This window comes from Gracilinanus agilis, chromosome 2 (assembly GCF_016433145.1).
Source record: "Gracilinanus agilis isolate LMUSP501 chromosome 2, AgileGrace, whole genome shotgun sequence".
In the NCBI taxonomy this organism is placed as follows: Eukaryota; Metazoa; Chordata; class Mammalia; order Didelphimorphia; family Didelphidae; genus Gracilinanus; species Gracilinanus agilis.
Window position 1 is genome coordinate 434950198 of NC_058131.1, and position 11487 is coordinate 434961684.

Here is an 11487-nt window from a genome sequence, read left to right on the forward strand (position 1 = left end):
AACTTCCTAATCAGAAATAGTCCTGGGATCAACTGAGAAAATATCAGGAACAGAGAAAGAACTAATGAACATTCTCATGATATTGAGAATGGATGAGTTGGAGTGATGGAGGATAGACACTGAGTCCTAGCAATGACACTTGGGTTCCCCAGGTCAACAGCCTTCCCCAGAGCTTTAGAACAAACTCTGGAGGTTTCATGCTTCTGCATATCAGGGAGGGGAATCATCACAGAGGGAGGCAGCTGCTCTTCTTCCCATTAAACAGAGGAAGACATTCAAATTGGGCTCTTTCCTCTAGGCATGAACCCAGTACAAAACCTGTGTCTGCAGCTCTGGGAAAGGAGCTTCTTCTCATGTGGTCTTTCCCTCCTAAGGACTGACACTGCACAGCCTAAAACATGGGATTTGGACTAAAAGGAATTTTCATTTTGACTATTTTGCAAAGTAGTTTTAATTTTTGTTATTTTGTGTTTGGAGGAGGAAAATAAGTCTTTGAAGTGATAGATCTGAGTAACTATTGTATCAAATGACTCTTTGTTTGCAGGTGTCCATTGTGACATTCAGCTTGTGGAGTCTGGGGGAGACGTGAAACTTCCTGAAGGATCCCTGAAACTCTCCTGCAAAGCTTCTGGATTCACCTTCAGCAGCTATAGCATGAATTGGGTTCGCCAGGCTCCAGGGAGTGGAGTGGGTCACATACATTAGTAGTAGTGGAGGTACCACAAGCTATGCAGACTCAGTGAAAGGCCAATTCACCATCTCCAGGGACAATGGCAACAGCCTGCTGCACCTGCAGATGAAATCCCTGAAAGCTGAGGACACAGCCATGTATTACTGTGCAAGACACACAGTGAGGGAGAGGTGTGAGAGAGCAGACATAAACCTCCTACTTCAGAGAGTTCTTGTGGAGAATAAAAGAGAGGGAACTCTGGAACACTGAGCACAAGGAGCCCAGTTACAATAGCAGGTGAAGAGTGAGGCTGACAAGTTTGTTTCAAGGTCTGACATTCACCCAAATCCCAGTGAACATATTTTTCTCTATCTTAATAACTTTTTCTTTCTGCTGCTCTTTCCTATTTCCTTTTTTTAAATTTTATTTATTTATTTTTCAACCTTACCTTCTGTCTTAGAATCAATACTGGTTCTAAGGCAGAATAGTGGTAGGGGCAAGGCAATGGGGATTAAGTGACTTGACCAGGGTCACACAGTTAGGAAGTGTCTGAGGCCACATTTGAACCCAGGACCTCCCATCTCTAGGCCTGACACTGAGCCACCCAGCTGCCCCCTCTTTCCTATTTCTGATACTCACAGGCACAGAGAAGAGATGAATTCTTGTAATCATTTACATATTTTGCACATGGAGACTCTAATTTCTCTTAAGTTGCCAAATATAAGGCACAAATGACAAATCAGGAATTATTGAACATTTACTACGTTCATGCTTGTAGTGTTTTCATGTACACTGAGCACAAGGAAACATGTTTGTGTAGGAAATCCAGCTAGTGTGCTGAGTCAGTCTGGGGAAATCTTTTTAAAGCCTAGTTTTTAACCTTTACTTCTCAGGCAGCTACCTAAGAAGGGGGGGACATGCTCCCCAGCCTCTTCTCATTTGAATCATGGACCAAACACTTATGAAGGAGCCAAGGGCAGAGGGGCAGACCGGGGACTACTGGGAGGCCTGACCCCGACGACAAGAAGACCGGAGCCATCAGGAGCTTAGAGAGCGCAGGCAGACCCTGAGTGTGAAGACAAAGCTGAAAAGGGGCAGGGTTAAAAAAGGCAACCCAGAAGAAAAAGATTAGCAAGAAAAACCTGGAACACTCAACAACTTTTACACAGAAAATCCAGACAACAGAGGGGGACAAACAAATAACCAAACCTTCCCCCCCCAAAAAATGAAAGCTGGTCACAAGCTATTGAAGAATTCAAAAATGAGATGTTGAGGAAGATGGAAGAAATCTGGCAAGAAAATAACAGTTTAAAAGGCAGAATTTCGCAATTGGAAAGTGAGGCAAGTCAACTGAAGACCAGAAATGACCAGATTGAAAAGGAAAACCAAAAGATTATAGCTGAAAACCAAAAGATTATAGCCGAAAACCAAAAGATTATAGCCGAAAACCAGTCCTTAAAGGCCAGAATCAAACAATTGGAAGCCAATGATCTCTCAAGACAACAAGAACAAATAAAACAAAATCAAAAGACTGATAAAATAGAAGGAAACATGAAATATCTCAATGAGAAAGTGACAGACCAAGAAAACCGGTCTAGAAGAGACAATTTGAGAATCATTGGTCTTCCAGAAAAAGCAGAAATTAATAGAAACTTGGACTCCATACTTAAAGAAATTATTCAGCAAAATTGCCCTGAAGTCCTACAACAAGAGGGCAATATAGACATTGAAAGGATCCATAGATCACCCTCTAGACTGGACCCAGAAAAGTCAACACCTAGGAATATAATAGCCAAATTCAAGAGCTTTCAAGTAAAAGAAAAAATCTTACAAGAAGCCAGAAAGAGACAATTCAAATATCAAGGAACACCAATCAGGATCACACAGGATCTGGCAGCCTCCACACTAAAAGACCACAAGGCTTGGAATATGATATTCAGAAAGGCAAGAGAGCTGGGCCTACAACCACAGATCAACTACCCATCAAAATTGACTATATATTTCCAGGAGAAAGTATGGGCATTCAACAAAATTGAAGATTTCCAAGTATTTGCACAGAAAAGACAAGGGCTAAATGAAAAGTTTGATACCCAACCACAAAAATCAAGAGAAACATGAAAAGGTAAATAAGAAACAGAGGGGAAAGAAAGAAAACTCATAATTTTTAAATTTGCCTTTTTAAGGGCCTCAGTAAGATCTAATTATCTGTATTCCTATGTGGAGAAATGCTATGTATAATTCTCTGTAGTGAACTCTATTCACAATTATAATATTCAGTATTATAGCAACCAGAAGAATAATTCATAGGGAGAGGACAGGATACTAAATGGTCTAAGATGACATGGGGTGTGGGAAAAAGGGGGGAGGGAATAGTAGGGAACACCAAGAAAAATCTGAGTAAATAAGAAAAATAGGATATTCTATTACACACAAAGAGGGCATGGGAAGGGGAGGGGATAAATAATATTGTAAGAAGGAGAGGAAGAGAGCATTAAGAGGTAATAATCAAACCTTCCTCTCAGTGTAATCAACCCAGAGAGGGAAGAGTAGTTTTATTATCCATTCAGATAAAAAACTCTATGTAACCCTACTGAGAAAGTCAGAAGGCATAAACCAAAGGGAGCAGGGGAATGGGGAGGTCAAAAAGGGGAGGGGAGAAGAAGGGGGAGGGAATTCATTAGGCCTTTAAAAAACAAAAAGAGGAGAATAACAAGGGAGGGGGCAGAAAGGGAAGCCGATCAAGGGAGGGGTTAAGGGATACTGGCTCAAAGCAAACCACTGGTTTAAAAGAAAATAGTGTAAGAAGAAGGGGTGGGTCTAGGGGAGGATACAAAAATGTCAGCAAATGCACAACTGATAATTGTAACTCTGAATGTGAATGGGATGAACTCGCTCATAAAAAGGAAGCAAATAGCAGAGTGGATCAGAAACCAACATCCTACCATATGTTGTCTACAAGAAACACATATGAGGTGGGTAGACATACACAAGTTTAAGGTTAAGGGCTTGAGCAAAATCTTTTGGGTGTCAAATGAGAAAAAGAAGGCAGGAGTGGCTATTATGATCTCTGACAAAGCCAAAGTAAAAATAGATAGGATTAAAAAAGACAGGGAAGATTATTACATTATTAAAGGCAGTATAAACAATGAGGAAATAACACTGCTCAATATATATGCACCAAGTGGCATAGCACCCAAATTCATAAAGGAGAAACTGGCAGAGCTCAAGAAGGAAATAGATAGTAAAACCATAATAGTGGGGGATCTAAATATTCCTCTCTCAGATCTAGATAAATCAAACCAAAAAATAAATAAGAAAGAGGTAAGAGAGGTGAATGAAGTCCTAGAAAAATTAGATCTAATTGATATGTGGAGAAAAATAAATAGGGACAAAAAGGAATACAACTTCTTTTCAGCTACACATGGTACATTCACAAAGATTGACCATGTAATAGGGTATAGAATCATTGCAAACAAATGTAAAAGAGCAGAAATAATAAATGTAACCTTCTCAGATCATAATGCAATAAAAATAATAATTAGTAAGGGTACCTGGACAGGAAAATCAAAAACCAATTGGAAATTAAACAATATGATTCTCCAAAACCAATTAATCAAAGAAGAAATCATAGAAACAATCAGCAATTTCATTGAAGAGAATGACAATGATGAGACATCCTACCAAACTCTGTGGGATGCAGCCAAGGCAGTACTCAGGGGGAAATTTATATCCTTGAGTGCATATATTAACAAATTAAGGAGGGCAGAAATTAATAAATTCGGTATACAACTCAAAAAATTAGAAAGTGAGCAAATTAAAAATCCCCAGATGAAAACTAAATTAGAAATACTAAAAATTAAGGGAGAAATTAATAAAATCGAAAGTAAAAGAACTATTGAATAAATAAATATGATTTCTTTTAATCAATTAAATTCTCTTAGAGTTTAAAACACTCAGAAATCCATTGGGGATGTTATTTTTCTGAATTTCTCAAACTCCTCTGTCTGTCTTCAACATTCCATTGTGATCATAGACAAACACAACAATAAAACTTAAGATTCAAATTGATCAGAGACACATAGACAGAACATATAGACACACAGACTGATCAAGGACATATTTCCTGGGCATTTCACATATACTCTAACAAATATATGACATCCTATCAAAAGATCAATAAATCATATCTTTCATTGCTAAAGAAATCTGGAGAAAAAAGAAAGTTTACTATTCAGAGAATTTATTAACTCTATCAAGGAACTGGCTAAACTAGGATGAATTCTTGGATTAAATTTAGTCATTGGTGGGGCCGATGTAATGCAGGTAATTTGAGGAAAGGTGTGTGGTAAAAGGAGATTTTGAAAGGAGGTTGTCAGGGACTTGCTAGGTAGGTAATCTAGTTACAGATAGGCTGGAATAAGGAGATTCAGAATATAATATGGGCTGAAGGGAACAAAGATCTTCAGGGAGAGGATGAATTAATCTAAACAGGCAAAGACAGCAGGGCTCATAGGCTAGGACTTAGACTTAAAGACAAACATGAGGGAAATAGACTGAACTGAAATTAACTACAGGCTTTAGTTAATTTCACAGGAAGGGACTTGTTTTAAAGTTACACCTTCCTTCGAGATGGATACCCCGGCTTCCCTTCAAGTCCAGAGTATGTTGGTTCTTTCCCTCTTCTTCCTCTCTTACTAATTAAATGACAAAGTAACTAACAGGTCTGTTGAAACACAAAAGGGTTTATTGTTTTTAAGGATGATTTGTCAGGAAAGTGGATTGAGGAAGCCCTAACAGTTATTACAGGAACCTCAGGTGGAGAAGGGAGGCAGAGATGGAGTCTGAGCAAGGTCCTGCCTTAGCTCAGCTCTCAAAGGTGCTCTTGATGTCTAAAGGGAATAAAATGATGACTAACCAATTTCTTTAGATAAAATACTGCCAAATTATAGTTAAATCCCTCACAGATTTGAACTACTCTCTAATTTATTCTCCTTATTAACTCCACAGACATTTAAGGTAAGGGAAGGAAGGTAGGAAATACTATAGGGAATGAAGATACAAAGGGTTTATCTAAACTAACAATTCTTAAGTAAATATTCCAAAACTAGGCTAAATTTCAATTCTACAGATAGGCCAGGAAGCAGCTCAGCTGGTCTGAAACTCTCTCCACAAGATTCCCCAAACCAACTGACTTCTCTCCCTCCAGAATCCAAACCCCTAACTGATTTCAGAACTCAGCCAAAGCTTGAAAAAAAAACTATCATGACCCCCTCTCTGCACTACAAATGCCCCTTTTCTTTTCAAAATGTGCAACTAGCACCATTTTAATAGTTACTAAAGTCTAAGGGATTACTACTCTTATACTAAGCTAAATTCTCACTGAGCTCTTATCCCTAACTAAGTTTGCAAAATAATAAAAGGTTGCTATCTTCTAAACTATGCTACAACTAAACTAAGCTAAAACTAAGATGGGTTAAGGTAAAAGCATAGGAAAGGAATGGGGATTTCAGTTTTTGCAAACAAATTTTTGAATAGAAAGGAAAACAAATTACATTTAAACATTCACAAATATTCTTAAGGCTAATTTTTGCTAACTAGAACAAAGTAATGAATCCTATCTATGCATCTATCTAATTTTATGAACTAATTAGATAATTAATTAATACTAATTAATTAGTTAATACTAAGAAAAGTTTTGCAAATATTTTTTGCAAATAAGTTTCTAAATTCTAGTTCACTTGCTAAAGTTAGTGTATGAATAGGTTAGTACACTTATGCCTATGTTAGAAATGTTAGTAATAATAAGTAAGCCTATGTTTTTGTAAGTCTATTGGTTAAACCATAGACCTTTGCTATGTACAATATTTACAAAGAAAATTTTCAGAAAATCTGTCCCTGTACTAACTTACTAAACTAACTAAACTGTCCCTGTGTGTTAGTAAAACTTATTGCTAATGGTTAGTAAGCAAAATTACATATGTACATGACATGTCAGGTGATTTGAGTAGAACTGTGTCTGAACCAGAGTAAGAGACTTTCTTTACTAAGGCAGATATACCCTTCTCTCTTAAGTGTAAGTTTATGTTTCACATGTAAATGTGAAGTCAGGAAATATTTTATGTGTTGTCTAGAGACTTATCCGTGTAATGATGTGTTACATACTTACTCCACTGGAATTCTTTTGCAATTAGCATGATGTAATGGAGATAATTTGAGGAAAGGTGTGCGGTAAAAGGAGATTTTGAAAGGAGGTTGTCAGGGACTTGCTAGGTAGGTAATCTAGGTTACAGGTAGCCTGGAATAAGGAGATTCAGAATATAATATTCAGAATAACTATCATGACCCGCTCTCTCTGCACTACACCGGTGGTTGGCCTCCTTTCCATCTTCCCTGAAATCTCTTATCAGGTAATATGTAACCATTTCGATGGAATTTAGAATTACAATTTCTCTTCCATTAGTAACCTTTCTCACATCTGGGACACAAAGAATTAGGGGCATTGGAACAAGAGCTTTTTACAGCCTTTGAGCCCTTAATCATTTCAGAATATGTTTTTCCTTTCAGAGCTGCTGCGATGGCTATATCCTGCATATATGCTGGAGTAAAGAAAAGATGTCAGGCCCAAAAAAGAACTTCTGGAATAAATCCAAAAGAAGTTTTAAAAATAAATAATAAAATATTTAGGAGGAAATTTTGAAAAGAAAATGATAGAAAATGTAAAGAGCTTAGAACAAAAACTCATGGAAGAAAGCAGTTTCTTCATAAAGGAAATGTAAAATCTCAAATGGGAAAATAAATCTATAAAAACAGCTCAGAGCCTTAAAGAAGAAATCAGTTTCCTAAAAATAAGAATTGGACAAATGGAAGCTATTGATTCTATAAAATAGCAGGAAGCAATAAAATAAATTTAAAGGAATGAAAAACAGTAGAAAAATATCTGAAATATCTCAATGGAAAAACAGCTGATATAACAAAGAGATCCAGGAGAGATAACATAATCTTTGAACTGCCTAAAAGCCATCATTAAAAAAAAGAAGTCTGGTCACCATGTTGCAAGAAATTAGCACATAGAACTGTTCTGATATTCTTGAACAAGATGGTAGATAGAAATTTAAGAATCCACCAACCACCACCTGAAAGAGATTCCAAATTTAAGGATCTTAGCACAGTTAAAGGAGAAAATATAGTAAGTAGCTAGAGAAAAAATTTCAAATATCATGGAGCCACAGTCAGCATTACACAGGACCTATGGTTTCTACATAGAACACCTGATGACATGAAATATAACATTCTAAAATAAAAATATTTAGGATAATGAAGAATCACCTACCCAGTGAAATGAAGCATAATACTAAAGGGGAAGAAATACACATTTAATTAAATAGAGGACTTGGTGAATTCCTGACAAAATGAGGAGAACCTAAAAGAAAATTCAGTGATCAAGTCTAATTCTCAAGAAAACATGAAAAAGGTAAAGAGAAAAGAAAAACTCAAGTGACTTAATTGGGGTGTACTGATCATATTCCTACATGGGAAAGCACTAACTAGGATACTTAAGATATCTATGACAAAAAAGATACTTAAGGTAACCATAGGAAACAATGGGGTTAAACTAATTGAATTACTAGAAAAGATGATAACTAAGATACTTTAGGTATCTATGACATATGAAGTGCCTAAGGTACCAAGATTATTTAGGATACTTAATTTATGAAACATATTTAAGAACTATCACACACACATACACACACACACACACACACACACACACATATATATATATATATATATATATATATATATATATATATATACACACACAATTGGTCCAAGCAACATTCTGGAGTTATTGAAATATTCTGATAGTCTTTAAATCATTTGGTATCAGTTCTTAGAACAGCAGCGAAAGCCATCTCTTAGCAGTTTCTTTAGTAGTCATTAGAATTTCATTAAAATTCATTAGAATTTCATTAGAAATTCATTCAAATTTACTTGTAACAAGCATACATGTATGATAATTGCTATAAAAATGCAATTTGCCTAAAAATGTCATGATAGTGGTGTAATTGAACATGCATGCAAGGAACTCTTTTTGGCTTCCTGATATATATATATATATATATATCATCCATTCAGAAGGTATCTAAAGTCATTTCTAAAGACCCCTTATGAAATTACAATTTAAATTCTTAAATCATTATATTCTCCAAGGTTGTATAAGCAACATGTGACCTCAATAGTTAAGATGACAAATCCAGGATACGTAAGACTTATGGGCTTTTTACAACTTAAAAAAAATTTGTGTAAGATGTTCATGGGCTTTTTACAATGATATGTTGTTCAGTAAAATAATAGGGAAATGGTAGAGATAAAGAATCATATAACAGAATAGATATTAATTAGATTAATACAGATAAACTTAAAAAATTTAAACCTTAAACAAATCAGCAAATACAGTAATATAAACAAACGACCAGTTATAAGCAGTGTAGCCAAAAATCCTTTTTACCCATCCCAGTAGGCTTGTTAATTATCTTGAGGGGAAAATTGAAAATAATTAGCAAGCAATAAACTTTCAGATAAGGTTATTTCCCCTCCTCTATATAAATCAACCATTGAGGTTTCATTTGTCAGAGCTCTGAATTTCAACATAGTGAGGGCAAATTCTGCACAGAGCATAGTGTGCACGACTCTCATAACGGGTATGAGTAAACCAAAAAACCAAAGGGGTGCGAGGAAATTAATTTCTCCCCTGAATCTCAAGATAAGTCAAGCTCTCAACTGCAAGGTTGAGAGCACAATCAGCACAACCCCGCCACAAAAAAAAAAAAAAAAGAATTAAGCAGATCCAAACTGCACTTTATAACTTTACCAACTCAAAGTGTTGTTTCACAGTTTCAAGTATGCTTTGAAACAGCATTATTCCAAAAAAACAGACAAACAAACAAACAAAAAAAAAAAAACACTGAATGGAAGTTTGTTTAAAATTAAATACAAAAAGGCAAAATCTTGCTGGAGAGCAATAGAATATTTGCATATGAGAGAACTGGCCAAAAGGTAGAGACCAAAATCCCCAAAACTTCTACTTCAAATCTACTAATTTAGTCTTTCTGCCCTCAAAAGGAAAAAAAAAATGCAGAGAAGTCCCCTTCCTGTGGAAAAAAATATCGGAATTGCAAGTGTCTCTCACCCAGGAGTCCAGAATCAGTTTAAGACTTCAGCTTAAAAAATGGTAGAGCAGGCTGGAAAAAAACACATGGGGTGGGAGAAGGGATTGGAGTTCTGACAAGTCCATTGAATAAAAGCAGTTCAGATTGGCTAGGCTGGGTGGGGAACTGTGAGGAATGCTGGCTCATGCATATGGGTGTGAAAAGGCAGTGGCAGTGAAAGCAGGTGGGCTGGAGGGCAGAATCTGAAGTAGCCTGGATAGGGTGAAAGCCAGTAGGCTAAGTGGTCAGCAAAGAAAAAAACTGCAGGAGCATAGAGCGAGATAGGGAAACCCCAGCTCTCTGCTCTTGGGAAACTTACTAACTATACTGAAAATCTTAAATTAAAAAAAAAAAATTGAGAATTCAGTCCCTTCATAGTTGCTATAAGAGTGGAGATTAAAATTAATATGCAAAATACTAAATAATATATTTATAAATATTTTATTAATAATAAACTAACAAAAGAGACTTACTAAATGGTACTAATCACCTTGCTCCCAGGAACCAAAAAGAGAAAGAGGGAGGAGTTACAGCCAACTATAAAACAATAATGTGACCACACAAATGTGAAGGTACAGGAGAGATTAAAGGGAATTTTGTGAAAACTAAGGGAATCATGGAGGATGAAGTCCAAGATTTAAAATTTCCATTTATACAGTTCTTTGACCCACCCATTTTGAACAATTCAATTATTTGGTTTCCATTTAATTAATTTTTAATTTGTTATTCCATGAACCCTTGTTGATTAATATTTTTATTACATAAACCATGAGAAAGAGGAAAGCATTGGGAGGAGGGGGAAGGAAAAATAGAATGGGGTTAAATTATCACACATAAAAGAGAAATGAAAGAGGATTTGCATTGGAAGGGAAGATGGGAGAGTAGGGAGAAGAGCACATGAAACTTTACTTTCTTTGGAATTATCTCAATGAGGGAAGAACATACACAATCAATTCAGTATAGAAATCTACAGAAAAGTAGGAGGGGAAAGAAAATAAGAGAAGGTGTTTGGGGATGATAGAAAAGAGGACAATTTGACGGATGTGGTGGTCAGCAATTAAACAAGAGGAAATAGGATGGAGAATGATACACAATAATCATAATGGTACAAATATGTATATGTCTCTCTAATAAAGGCCCCATTACATAGGGAAATCAGTCAAATATATAAGAATACAAGTCATTCACCAATTGATATATGGTCAAAAGATATGAACAGGTGGTTCTCAGAAAAAAATAATTATAGGGCTCTATAGTTATGCAAAAGGGCTCTGTATCACTATTATTTAAAAAAATGAAAATTACCTAATCAGATTGATTATTGTGACATAAAAGTATAATGGCAAAACATGGAGTGGATGTGGGACAGTTGAGACTCTGTTTTAGTATTATGGAGTTTAGAACTGATTCAACCATCTGGAGAGCAATCTGAACATATATCCAAAGGATTATAAAAAAAGAGTATTTACCCTTTGCCCCAGTAATGCATTACTCTGTATCCCCAAAAGATGAAAAACTAAAAAGGGAAAGACCCATATGTAAAAAAATATGTATTTAAAGAAGCTCTTCCCCCTTCTCTTCCCTCTTCCCCCTTCCCCCCCCCCCCCC

General features: G+C 36.0%; 1 pseudogene; it reads left to right on the forward strand.

Moving 5' to 3' along the window:
• Positions 1-398: 398 nt before the first annotated feature.
• On the forward strand, positions 399-940 carry LOC123233923 (annotated as a pseudogene).
• The last annotated feature ends 10547 nt before the right edge of the window (positions 941-11487 follow it).